Source organism: Taudactylus pleione, unplaced genomic scaffold (assembly GCF_031769625.1).
Source record: "Taudactylus pleione unplaced genomic scaffold, aTauple2 ptg000454l, whole genome shotgun sequence".
Lineage (NCBI taxonomy): Eukaryota > Metazoa > Chordata > Amphibia > Anura > Myobatrachidae > Taudactylus > Taudactylus pleione.
Genome location: NW_028284856.1, coordinates 15145827 through 15160032, shown reverse-complemented (window position 1 = coordinate 15160032; position 14206 = coordinate 15145827). Strand labels below are relative to the sequence as shown.

The 14206-nt window shown below is 38.5% G+C and overlaps 1 protein-coding gene across 5 annotated transcripts in view; it reads right to left on the bottom strand.

The window, feature by feature from the left end:
- Positions 1-14206, bottom strand: part of NRG1 (neuregulin 1) — an 811282-nt gene that overhangs the window by 99405 nt on the left and 697671 nt on the right. The window lies entirely within an intron of this gene.

The window sequence follows — 14206 nt, the reverse complement described above, 5'->3', positions numbered from 1 at the left end:
TCCCTGCCCATCAATGGCATTGAGAGCAGCAGCAAATAGCTTCACTTGTAAAAAGCTGCAGGCTGCTTCACCTCCAGTGTATACTAAATTGCTTTGCCTCCATGTCAGTGGCTGGCACCTGGTGTGATGGACATCAAAATCACTGGATGAATTACATTATGTCACTCATAGTTTTATGCATCCCTCAACCATTGGCACAGTAGGATATTTCCTAGGCTCACCTAATGATAGCACTAGCCCTGAGCGTAGCCCCTAGAAATATTGTATACTTTGGATATATCTGCCGTTTTTGGCTTCTTTGTAGAAATTATGGTAATGGTACACCCATAGAAAAGTAGAACCCTATTTTAATACAAAACTAAATAAATAGGTTTAACATGTTGCACTGACTTCTGACAATGTGATGTTAGGTTGCTGATAGATAAAGCAAGAAAAATAGTATTGTTTACACGTTCTTGTAACATTAACTTAATTTACAGTACAAATGTCCTCTTACAAATTAAAAAAAAAAACATTGTTTTATCCTTTTGCCTATTTTAGTTGTTTTTGCAGCGTATTTGCAACACATAACAGATTTGCTTATAGATGTTGCCCTTAATTGCATTTAAAATACTCTTCTTTGCAATAAAATTAGCTTTACATCCAATTTTAATTAAAGTACTTTTTATTGCAACAAATGTATCTTTAAATCCAATCTTTAACGCATTTAGTATATTGAAGTTCATTTTAAATGAAAGAAGCCAAAGCAGTATGTTGATTATTACATTTTTATTTTTTAAATCAGGATAAAATTGTTAATAATCTCTACAGAAGAAAACCACCCATCTCATTAGAACGGAACACTTTGAAATTTTCACAGCTATTGTATTAGAACAATTGGGCAGCTTTTAAACAATTCATGTCATTGATCTATTGAAAGGTTGACTGTGGCAGGAAGATGGGATAGTTGCAGGAAGAGAGCAGTATAATCATATATGAGAGTACTTGTTGTTTTATTTATATAGATGTTTTATCTGCTCATTGAAATATTGCAGAACTTCTGCAGATAAAAAGTAAGCAATACAAAGGCTGATGGTCTGTAATGCTGGGTACACACTATGCGATATGTCGTTTAGTCGGTCTACGAGAAACATATCGCATAGTGCATCTGCACGTGTGTACAGAAGATATATCTGTATATGACGTTGTTCACAGACATAACGCATCGGACCTGCAGCACAGCTGATACCTCGTATTTTGCAGATATATCGGTACGTCTGGCTGTTGGTATGGGTGACCCCGCTGACCATCCTTACACTTGCTGTAGGGACCCGCCGATACGGACATGTCAACTTGGTGGGCAAATTTAAATTCCTGTCCAGTTGTGATGTCAGCGCAGATATATATTGAGCCTCAGATTGGTAAGTGTGTATTGGCTTACCAATCGGCAGTTCTTTCTGTGGATCCCTGGGTTGGCGAACAAGTCATTCAGGTGTGTACCCAGACTAAGACATGTAGCTAATCCAGTAGTTATACATTTGCAGGCAAAACATGCGTTCATGATGATCTACTGCAGACTAGAAGGACTATTGTGGCCAGCAAGTTGTTTAGTGAAAACAAGTATTCTATTATTTCCCTAAAAATGGTACTCAAGGGCAATGCTTAACTGTACTGTATTATTTAATTTTACCTAACAGAGCTACTGTGCCATATAATTTCTAGGCTTGTATTGTTCAACCCTTTTAGAAACAATAACAGGAAACAGTCCCCATTTACACAGGGCTGTCCCTGTATTTGTACTGCTGTTCTGACAGCACTGACTGATTTGCAAACAGTAGTTTTCTGCTGTCACTGGCAGGTGCAGGAACAGCTGGAGTTATCAGTGGTGGTAACATGCAGTTTGCAACAAGGTCAGTAAGCTAATTCACTGCAGGAGAAGCAAGAGCAACTTTATCACCAATGCAAGTGCTGTTGACAATTCCTTCCTGCACTCAGCGGGTAAAACTGCATGACCCAGTGGGATATGCAAGTAATCTGAGGTCTGCTTTTTACACTAGTTACCAGGAATTGACACCTGTTTCATACACTAGACATCATAAATGGAGGCCTGTTTTCTTCACTAGCTATCATGATTGTGGGTCTACATTTTATGATAGCCACCAGGAGTAGAGGTCCCTTTTATAAACTCCAATATTAGGCATCTGCACTTTACATTAATCACCAGGGTTGGAAGTCTATCTTTTGCATTTGCCAGCAGATTTGGAGCCTCCTTTATACATTACCTACACAGGCTGAGGGTCTGCCTCAATCTTAGTATCTAACAGGATTGGTAATCTGCTTTCTTCAATAGCCAGCGGGAATGGGGGTTTGCTAGATGCCAGGATTGGGATCTGTATTGTAAGATAGCCAGCAGTTTAAGGCAGAGCTGGACAAATACCATTTGCCTGGTTGCCATGGTGAACCATTGCTGTCTACAATACTAATGATATTTCTACAGTATATGTCAGTACTACAGTAGTTCCCTCCTTTATGTAACCATCAGGCACTCATGGCCTCTGTTGTCACTTAATGAAACCTAATCAGCATGAATGGGATGATTGGATACCCTCAGTCATTTACCAAATAGTGCTTAATAGCTAGCGAGTACTGGTAGTGGCTGTGCTTAACTATTTCTTACATAAAAAAGAGGACTGGAACTGTCATCCATAGAAGCACAGCCTGGTAGTAATTGCTGAGCACTGGTTTTTGCATTCTGTAGGAACTGCCTGGCAGTCTGTACAAGTACTGCAGAATATGTAGGGGCACTGTTGCTGGCATTCTTTGGTTTCAAGGCGCTGATATTCTATGGGAGTACGGGCTAGCCTAAAATGTGGAGGCACTGATGCTGCTATTCAGTGGCATGTGGGGTCACAAGGTCTGTTTTCTAGACACACTGGAATGTGTGGTGACACTGATAGGATAGCATACAGTTACTCTCTGCACTCTCTATTGACCATTGCAATAAAAGGAAAATTACACTGAACGTGTAACTTTTTTAATTTAACGGACTTGCACTGATATAGGACTTTAGTAAACATTTTAAAAAATCTTATGTTATTGATAAATGCATACCTTTTCCTACACCAATACTGAGCTGTGAAAATCCACCTTCTCCATTCACCACAATAACAAATATTCATGTAATTGATGTTAAATAGAAGCATGCAGAGAGGTGGACACAGTTGCATTTGCAGCTGCGGTTTCGGACGCAGCGGGCTTGTGAAAATATGCTAATGACTTAGCTCATGTCTAGTGCACAGAAACGCTTTCCTCCAGACATCTTAAATCTGCCGCTTGCATACAAAAGATGAAACTTTAGGAACATCTGAAGTCACAGAGGCTCACCAAGGCACAGCCCGTAAAACGGTCCCGACACACCTGCGTTTTTGTAGCCAACCCCCGTTACCTCTTCCAAACACTGACTACTTGTCACTTGCTTTGCAAACTTATCCTAAAACTAAAAAATTACTCCACTATGTCCAACATCGACATTGCGTTCATCTCTGAGTCAGTCCCATTGGGAATAATTGTGAACCAGTACGGTCTGTAAGAATAATGTAGATTTAATTAAAAATCTGTTTTAAAAATACCTTTATTTTTAAGCAGAATAGTTTAATCCTGAAGTTGTCTCTGTTAGCATGTTAAAGTACAGGACCAGTATAATAATTTACTTATCATCCTCATGCTTATCATCCTCATTTTCACACATTCCCCGCGGGCAGCACCTCCCCCAGATGTAACTCAGACATGACATGCTGTAGAATGCCTTGTTTTTTCTTAATCATTAGCAAGAAAATGGTTTAGATATATTGTACGAACTATTACCAGCTTGGATGGTAAATAAGGAATTAATGGGTTATTGGCTTCTTGTGTGTTTTCTTTATTAAGTTCTGTGTACTAAATCAATTAAAATGATCTTCCTGGATGCTCGCCCTAGATAAAAGGGTAAGCATTTAGAGGTATTGATTCTCCTCTTGTATTAAATGGAGCCATAGATGATATATTACCACAGCTCAGCTACTTTTTTCTTTAGATGTGCCACTTTTGAAATGAGTATATAAGTCAGCATGGCAAATTTAAGACAGTGCTTTAAATTCAAAGGTCTATAAACCACGTGAGGCATGGTCCAATTGTTCTCCAAATTCTAGCTCAGAACACTTACAGTATAAATCATTAGATAGAGGCAGTCCAAGCATAAGCTGGATAATTAATTACAGGCATAGACGGCTGTACAGCATCCCTAATATAATCATCACACTGACATAATATTCTCTGTTGTGACTATAGGCAGGAAACTGTATGAGGCTTACTAATGTGCTGTAAAATGTACTGTTAATGACTACTAACTTCACTATACTAACTTGATTGTGAATGGTCTGGTGGGCATTTCTGAAAATTGGATTGTATATTTTTCATGACAAAATGTAAAATCATATAAATCATATAAAATCGATCAATTTCAATCACAATACGATTCAAATTAAATGTGAAATGTATTGTTATTGAAACTGACCAAACAGAAATTTGGCAATTTAAGCTAATTAACACAGCATACATAAATGAATGAATGAAAAGTAATACAGATGGGAAAACAGTTGAGTGGAATCCTAAACAACAGAGCATAGGGCATTGTTGTATAAAAAAGTGTCCATATTGTTCAATAAGATCTTTAACAAACAATAAGGTAATTAATACCATATACCCAGTCAGTCTTACACATTTACATTTAAAACAATAAAACTAGCTACTAATGGGTGGCATTGTGTAATAGTCATATTGATTTTACATTTAAATAGCTTTTTATGTATAATTCAAATGCTCATAAAATGAATTATGCTAGTTGTTTCAATCATGATTTAGCTTGTTTAATACAACTGAGCTACTTCTGATAGAAAAATACAATGTCCTTGTTTTATGAACTGTGACATTTAGGCAACATTAATTTGTCCACAATGTGGCAGTATTGTTCTACAATGTGTATGAAAGACCAATAAATAGTCATAACAATGCATGTGACAGGTAAAATAAATTAGTGACATTTTAATCAAAGATCACGAGAGTGTCAAGCCCAAAATTTCAATCTGCTACCATCATGCTCTGTAAATGATGGCTCTATACATTATGGCATGTTGCATTTGTCACTGTCAACAATCAATAGTCATTGACAGTTAAGGACCTCCATTAGTGACCCATACAGTTTTCTAGATGTCTTTAATAGTAACAGACATTAAGCTGTTTTTCACAGTTTTGCTATTAATGCACAAGCTTAAAAGCATTGTTCAGCCATTGTGCAGGCTGACGGTACTTATCCAATAGCAGCTGCTTTAGAGCAGGGGATCTTAATCTGCAGGTAAAGACCATCAATAGCCCTTTACATTTAGCGAGGTCTCCATGTCCCTCTATTAGTAAACATTTTTTGAGCTCTTTCAAATAATTTACTAATTAAGGATCATATTTTAATATCTTTATTTTCTTTATATGACTCATGTTGTATATTCATTATGCTTTATTAATAAACGTGTAAACAACATTAAAGTCATTTAAAGTACATTATTAATGTAAATCTGAACAATGGAGATTTGATTGACAAGCATGACAGACAATCTAAGTCATGTAGGCTCATTAATAACAATATTTGTTAGTGATGCCTCCCTTATGCATATCTGATGAGCATAGCTGGATCATCCATTAGTGAACCTAGGTTCCGAGAATCCTGAATTATCCTAACCTGTTTTTATGTTTGTCTTTTGATGAACTCAGGGGATGGGGGCCCAAGCCATTTGCCTGGGACCCTATAGGGTATTAATCTCAGTTTATCAGTGAATGCTTTGCCTACTAAACATTCACAGTATGATACATTAAGAGAGGGCTGAGACAGAATACGATCTACATACTTTCCTACAGACCTGAATTAGGCAACACGGACCGAATATTAGTCTTACTTGCAGAAAATTGGTAATCTGGTCCTGCAGCAATTAAGGAGTGCTTTTGATACAGCATATGATGGTTTGGTGCTGCCTAGCACTTTGACAGCCAAATGGACTATGTTATTTTGTGCACAGTACTGTTAAGTGCATAACTTGCCCAGATTAAATATTGTGTGTGTGTGTGTGTGTGGGGGGGGGGGGGGGGTGTTTTGGGGGGGTTTCTACTGCCAAACTGATCCACTACTGTTTGAGCTCACCATTTAAAATAAAGGTCCTTCTCAACAGGTAAATTGTTACAGAGGTTGTCTGTCTGAAGCAGTAAAAATCATGATCTCAGAAGTCCAGTAATGGAGTCACTTACTCCTCTGGAACAAATTTAGTTCCAAACCACATCTTACAAAGATGAAACTAAAGAGAATTTAATTTTTTCACTGTTAACCAAGCATAGAAAACACGAACAACACATGTGTTTTAGCTTTCTACTGTTCAAAGTGCATGGTTTTTACATTTGGGATGATGGCTTTCTGCAATTATACATGCTTTATGTTTCAGAAATGTCTATTAAAACAAGGCTTTAATCAATGCTGAAAATAAAGCTGTCATATGTACCATAACAGTACAAGAAATAAGTAACCCATACATGCTGGATGCTGGTAGCCAATTATACACTGGTTTTATTTTCACTGACAACTAAGAGATAGAAATATCAAATTAACCCCATATGGACTGAAACAAGCAAAATGCTGGAGTGACTTTACAAAATGTTGTGAAAACCATCTGGGATGAATGATTGAGGGCACATTCACACATATGTGAGAGGAAATTGAATTACACCCAGTAACTAATGAAACCAATGTTCTCCTTAGCCACATTGTTAGGGATGTAGCTTTAACTGTGCGCTTTCATACGTTGCTGTTTTACCAGTCATATCTACAGTCATAGGCAAAAGCAGGGGGGGTTTCCATCTGCCTGGAAACACCCCCTCCCCAGCCCACACCATGACCACAATAGAGATAGTAATATAATAGATTGTTCCTAGTGCTGCATGTTCTTTTCAGTATTACAAATGAAATAATTAGCACCACCTGTGGATCTTTTAAAATGTATCAGCCAGTAATAAATAACGTGTGCACCAACCAGAAGATCTGGAAAACATGCACTGTTAGAAATGAACTGCTATAGAGCCCAATATGTACATATAGAGTATGTCCAGGGCAGTGCTAGGTTCTTCTGCTGCTCCTCCAGGCTCTCAGGCTCCAATAGTCTGGAATGGTGCCCAAATCTAAAATAAATACGTTGAGCTCAGGTAGGATGGCCTACTGAAGCATCTAATGGCTTACTGTGATCACTGGTCCTGTATATGCTGGAATTAATACACACAATACACTTTGTATGATGCTTTTTAAAGCTGGTTAAGTACTAATGACACATATTAAAACTGGATAAGTGGTAATTATGCCCTCTTCATTGACAGGCCACACTCACTCTAAAATGAAGCCTTTGGAAACCCTCCTCTGGAAATCCTGCGTTTGCCACTGACAGTATTGTGCTGGTAGAGTGGTACAATGACAGTCAATTAATTCTGGTATGCAGTATGGCTGGTGTAGTATTGGAAACACTTTAGCTGTGGCATATCTATAAGAGGCACATGGTGTGCAGCCCACACCGCACACACTGCACCCATATGAGTTACTTAATTACCTCCTGCCAAACCCACTGCCATTATTCCACTGATATCTTTGGAAATATGGTGCCATATTATGAAAGTAAACACTAGACATATACCATTGGTACCATATTAAAGAAGATAATGCTGGATTATTGTGTATGCACAGGCATCCCTGGTCAAAGTCTAGCTGTGAAACGTGTGAAGTTTTCCAGCCACATGTAAAACAAGGTGCAGACTTTGATAAACAGTTTTTTTTTTTTTTTAATTCGCTCATCTCTAAGCATTAACAATCTGCCACCAGAAAGGTGATTAAAACTGGAGTCCAACAACAGTTTAATCATCTGAGCTTGCCACATAACAATACTGTAATAATGTAAGTTTGATTTTTTTTTTTCATTTTACATCAAAGGGTCCTGCCCTTCTGTTTATTTTTTTGCACGTCATAACTTCATCCATGTCCTGCTCCTTCAACAAACATTTCAAATTAAGTGTATGTTTTACAGTGTTCAGTTGATTTACTCAGTAGACAGGGTTGCTAATCTCACAGATAATAGAAGGTGTTATTACATACTGTTTTTCCCCAACAGACGCACAGTACAACCAGGTTTAACACCTCTATTAGTACTATGTAATAATGAGCAGCTTTGTGGGAAATACAGCATCAGACTGGGTCACCAGTGGGACTCTGCATGTAATTATGTGGTTGGCACTCTTACCCACTGAGCTACTGCTCTTATCCCAGATGTGCAGACTCTAGACTCCAGATATCTTTGTAAAACAGATGAGCATGCAGGTCATATGTAAATGTGCAGTATCACATTGTGACACATACAGCAATTTGTTCATAAACAACATTTTCTCATAAATGCTTGATCAAACGCATTATTTTATCCTTTAAACCCCCACATTTTTCTTTGGTAAAATCTTTTACTAGATGTTAATGCAGCTTTAAGAGAACCTGGCTTTACTACTGAACAAGTGCATCAAGGTTTGCTGCAATTATTTAAATAGTTATGTAACATGAGTCTGATAATGCTTAGTTCCAGTTTTGACAAAAAAAAATCGAAAAGCCAAGAGAAGAAATTGTGACAATGATTAGGAAACCAATGACATATTATTCTTGATGCTCCACTGACAAATTTTAAAGACAGCATAAAAGCCTTTTTTGAATTCTCAGAGTTTTGGGTTCTCACAAGTCTTTTGTTGACAGCAACTTTATCCATAATCTGTGCCATCCAGCTGCTTAGAAATTTCACAGCATCTCTCCCTAAGGACTATTGATCTTAGAATCTCCTGAATGCCTATGAAGCTACGAATAAAAATGGCTGAAAAACTGAGATCATATTTCCCTATACTGACACTTCCTGTGTCTATGATGTAACTTAACTGCTAACACTAATCAAGAGTGTAGGGATGTTTTCTGTCAGCCATTGTAGCCAGCACACATTGATATTTCTCTTCTATAACTGTCAATGTTCACACACAATTTATCCCCTGGGACTAACAACTGGCGGACCACAGGATGTTGTGATACAAAAGGCTTCTGTATGGCCTATAGCACTCTTGAGAATGCCATAGCTTCTTTCAGTGCATTGCATTATATACTGTACCTACTAAAACACATGAAAAAGATTTACTACATTATCCTTGCCCTTCCGATGCCTAGGAACATCTCCTTCCATTTTTCACTTAAATAGCAACATGCAAGTGTTGCAAATACAGAGAATATCATTGTTCTCAAGTGTAAAAGGAAATGATGATACAATGATACATTTATGAAAACATGTACATAAGTAACAATGCCACAAAGGTGCTGTATCACATTGGAACCAAGCAATTTCAAAATGTCAAACATTTACCACATTCCACATGTAAATGCATGTAACAGTGCCAGCTAAACCTTACACACACTATGTTTGTGGCAAATGAAATAGTGATACTTCCAATGTAATAATGTGAGCTAAGAAAGCAGACAGCAAATGGGTGTGACTAACATCAGTTCTCATTCAGCAGAATAGATACCAAATATTCTGTGATGCCAGATTATGCTGCACTGCAGTAAATCAGCACTGTACTGTAACCACTCCACTGTCTGCTATCATACTGCTGCATAATGCGGCAAGTGAAGTCTATAGAAGTATCCTACTCATGACAGTGCTGTTTCTGAATAACATTGTGTTAAGCAGCTACTGAGCCTGCAAGGAACAAATGTAACAATATGTAATAATACTGTCTCAAAGCCCCTGCACAATACTCAGAATAACATCTGTCATCGGATTATTAACACTTGCTCTCTTTAAAGAGGCAGTGCTCCCAAAACATTCTTACCATTATGGACAGGATTCAAACAGAAGGATAAATCACTTGTTGCAATGCTACTTTCCAATAGTGGAATAACTTAAGGAAATTTACCCAGGTCTGAAAAAATAAGTAACAACACTTTCACACACACTGGAGGGGAGGTTCTAAAAGTAGGCGAGTGTGCTTCTTATAATGTGGCATGTAAGAATCATGTCTTCAAATTCAGGGATCTGCAGTTGTTTTTCATTCATTCATTGTTTTTGTTTGGATTGCGATCGCACTACGATCACCTACGCAGATACAAAGCCATCGCAGACCGAGGGACAGCGTTTGGGGGTGGTGACAGGAGAGTGGTAGGAGAAACGCACCCGTGCCTGTCCATTTGAATGCCATTGCATGGGCATGCATAATTAGCGCTTGCGACGGCATATGCAGCTTCAGTACTCACTGCGTACAATGAGGTTAGCAATTTATGAGTAAGGTCAGAACTGCTGTAATTGTGTGTGAGGGGCTGATGTTACTCGATGTTCCCGATGTATACGCAGGACTGCAAGGTATTACAGATGTGAGATAGGAGTAGAGGCCTCTATGCTGGCTGTGCGACAGCTTTGCGATTGCATCCATTAGGATATTTTTGCAGCAGACCTGCGTGCGTAATCGCAGTCACGATCGCAAGAGCAATTCATAATGAATCAGGCCCTATATCATTAATTCATTTCTGCCACTGCTGTTCATATAAGGAAAGGTGTGGTACCTTAATAGTTGTCCCTAACTGATTTAGCTAGTACTTAATTCTCAGAATTGAATGCAGACAAAGCCTAGCTGTTAACATGGTTAAAGACAGCTTAAGGAAGCCTATTATGTTGTGTATGTCTGCAGCCAGTGATTAGTACTGTATAAGCATCAAAGTCAGAGAATTTAAAACATATAATTTTATATTTTCACAATTAACATTTTAGAACTGTTTACATCAAAGCATTCAACCTGTAGATCATTGTTCTTCTAAAAGTAATAAAACAACACATACTGTAGAACAGGAAAGAAAGTGCTGCTCACAGTGATGTTACTGGCAAGGATTTATCCCAGACACACATTGACACTTCACAATTGTTTATACGGACGGGGATGCTGGACGTGCAAGTAGTGGATGTCAAACGACGGACAGACATATATCTAAGGACCTTACAGACTGTTGTCTTCAGCACTCTCCTAAACCAACAGCACTGTGCAGCATAGCACAAAACAACTATCTTTTGAAAAAAAAAAAGAGTTGATGCATAAAATCAGAACAAATACCGCTTCTGTTTCTTCTTATTGTCTCTAATTATTAAATTCCCCACATTATGATTGGTTCACAACAATAGACTGACAAAACGTTGTACTCTTTAGGCCTGATTCATTGGCTATTGGCTATTGCGATCGCACCTGTGACTACGCACGCAGTACTGCTGTGAAAATATGCTAATGTCTATGCTCACCCGGCATAGAGACACCCACTACAACTTTTGCACATCCACAAGACCTCGCAATCCTGCGTATACATCGGTAACATCAGACTCTCATGCAGAATTACAGCAGGTCTGACCTGTCTCAGAAATTGCAAGTCTTGTCACACGTAGAGAGTATTCAAACTGCGAATGCTGACGTAGTGGCTAATTTATGCACGTCCAGGAAACAGCATTCAAACGGACTGGCACGCCTGCATTTCTCCAACCACTACCCCCTCTTCAAGATGTTTTGAGTACTGCTGTACTTCCAGAAGCTGGCGACCCCCGCCCCCCATGCACGCGACATCATGATGTCATGTGTAAAAGGTGCGGGGCCAACACGTGGTGCTGTTAAGCCTACTTACGGCCCTGTATATAGTACAGTATATATTTTGCCAAAAACACATATAATATGTTTATTAAATTTATAATTTGAACACACAAAAAACACCAAATTAGAAAAATGTAGTAACAAATATAGTTTATTAAATGTTGCCCATACACACCAGACTAATTTGACAGCAAATTTGTTTGTTTTAGGTAAAACGTGTCCTATGTCTGTGTCTGTGTAGATCACAATGGACAACAGACAATCCAGTCACAAACATTTATTTTGGGTATTGGCATAGGCCACAATCTGATTGGACAATAATGGCATGTGGATACTTTGTTTGTCCATCATGTAGCCCAGTCCCTCTCTTGTTTGTTCCAGCACGTGTGGTAACAGATCTCCCCTAGTATAACCAGTATTTAAATGATCACTAACAGCACTTTTTAATAAATAATCCCATTATTCTCTAATAAGGCCACTCATATACATGATGCCCTAGGTCCTTAATCAATAATAAAAATTTATACTCATGTGGTCAGGCAAAAGTGAAATTAAAATATCAATTTTCTTATTACTAGGACTAAAAGGAATGTATTATTAAAAATAAAAGAGGCAATGATGGCATAACACTGTACAGTTCTCAGGAAGATACTGATCCTTTCATAAGCAACTTGACATTTAAAAGGTTGGTACAGTACCTGGTAGTTCTATTTTACTCACTGGACGTGGAATGTAAATATATTTGCACAGTTGTGGTCATAACATGTCCTCCCTTTGTACACACATGTCCACTTTTGCAAGGGACTACAAATGACAAATTAATTGACATAGCATTAATACTGTATGTATTGTAAACTATCCATCGGTTTGGCTACAGGAGCTGTGTCCTTGACATGTGACTGCTTTTTCCTAACAATACCTAGCAACTTGTAGAAGGAGCATAATAATTATTCAGACAACACATAAAAAAAATTTGGTAGGTTCCTTTAATATATTCAAATACTAACTCTCTAACTTTACTACAACTATTACACAAAGGAGTTAGTGCATTGCAATCTGGTGATCATAACCCACCAAATGCTTAAATGAAATATGCTCCATCTGTACTGGGTGGCAACAGAGCTGTAACTAGACTTTTTGGTGCCCTGTGCCATTAGAGCATTGGCACCAATTTTTAAAAATAAACTCAAGATAGTGCACCTGAAAAAGGGCCATGGCCTCATGGGGAAGGGCCAGGGAAGAGATAGGGGAGGCCAGGAGATGCTGGGGATAAAAGAAGAGAAAGCTACAAGTGAGAATGATAATAAACAGGAAAAGTGCCAGGCCCAAACAGCGCCCCCTGCCCTGCCGTGCCCTGTGCCATGGCACTGGTCGCGCTACCCTAGTTACAGCCCTGTAACGGCAAATTCAGTTCCCTGACTGGTTTGAGTACAGCAGATATCGTAGCAAAATGTCCACAACTGAAGTAGCTTATTTTTTCATATCTCCTTACATTTCATATCCAGGAAATTGGGGCAGTTGATGTATCTGAATCATAATGGGTGCATGGCTGAATTACAATTGTGGACATGGCAGTATCATGATGAGTGAATGGCTGTATCACTGTATGACTGCACTAAGATGGGGCATGGCAGATAACTTCTCATATAACTCTGTGCTGTCCTAATGCTAATTAAATGTAGTTGGCTGCTGTCGTTTATAGCATAATCGCACTATCTGCACCAGGTAACCAAGTAAGTCCTTTTCTTCCGACTAATGTTAGCACTGCTGAAAGGGTGATGCTCTCAAACATATTTTTTTACATATAATTGAACGTATTACAATTTCAAATAAAATAGAAAAAGAACAAATGGCCAATTTACACTATTTCATCTTTCCTCTGGTGCCCAATGATATAACACTTTGAAATAACACTAATCAGACAGTTTCCAAAGCTGTTAAGCTGCTATTACTCAAAGTGCATTTCGATATATGCAAGGTGCTAAAAAAATAACTTCTCTCCCACATATCAATGCATAAAGAATAAAGATCAACAGCTGTCTAAAGTGAGCAGCTGCTGTGGTAACTGTGAAATGAAAAAGTTCTGGGAACTCCGAGAAAGTTTCCTTCACCACCAATTCCATGTGAAGACCACCATATTCCACCAAGACTACAAGAGAAAGCTAAATGTTTAACATACAGTTTATTAGCAAGCACAAATATAATAGATGACATGAAGGATGATCATTCCATTAAGGGGCATTTGTAATTCATATTTCAGAGCTCTTTCATAAACTCTGTGTGCCCGATTCAGTGGTGTAAAATGTGTCAAAGACGCCTGCAAGTAGCTGTTTTCAGTCTGTGCATGTGTCCGAGTCGCACTACGCATGTGTCCCAGTCGCCCTGCTCATGTGTCCGAGTCACCCTGCGCATGTGTACGAGTCGCCCTGCTCATGTGTCCGAGTCGCCCTGCGCATGTGTCCGAGTCGCACTG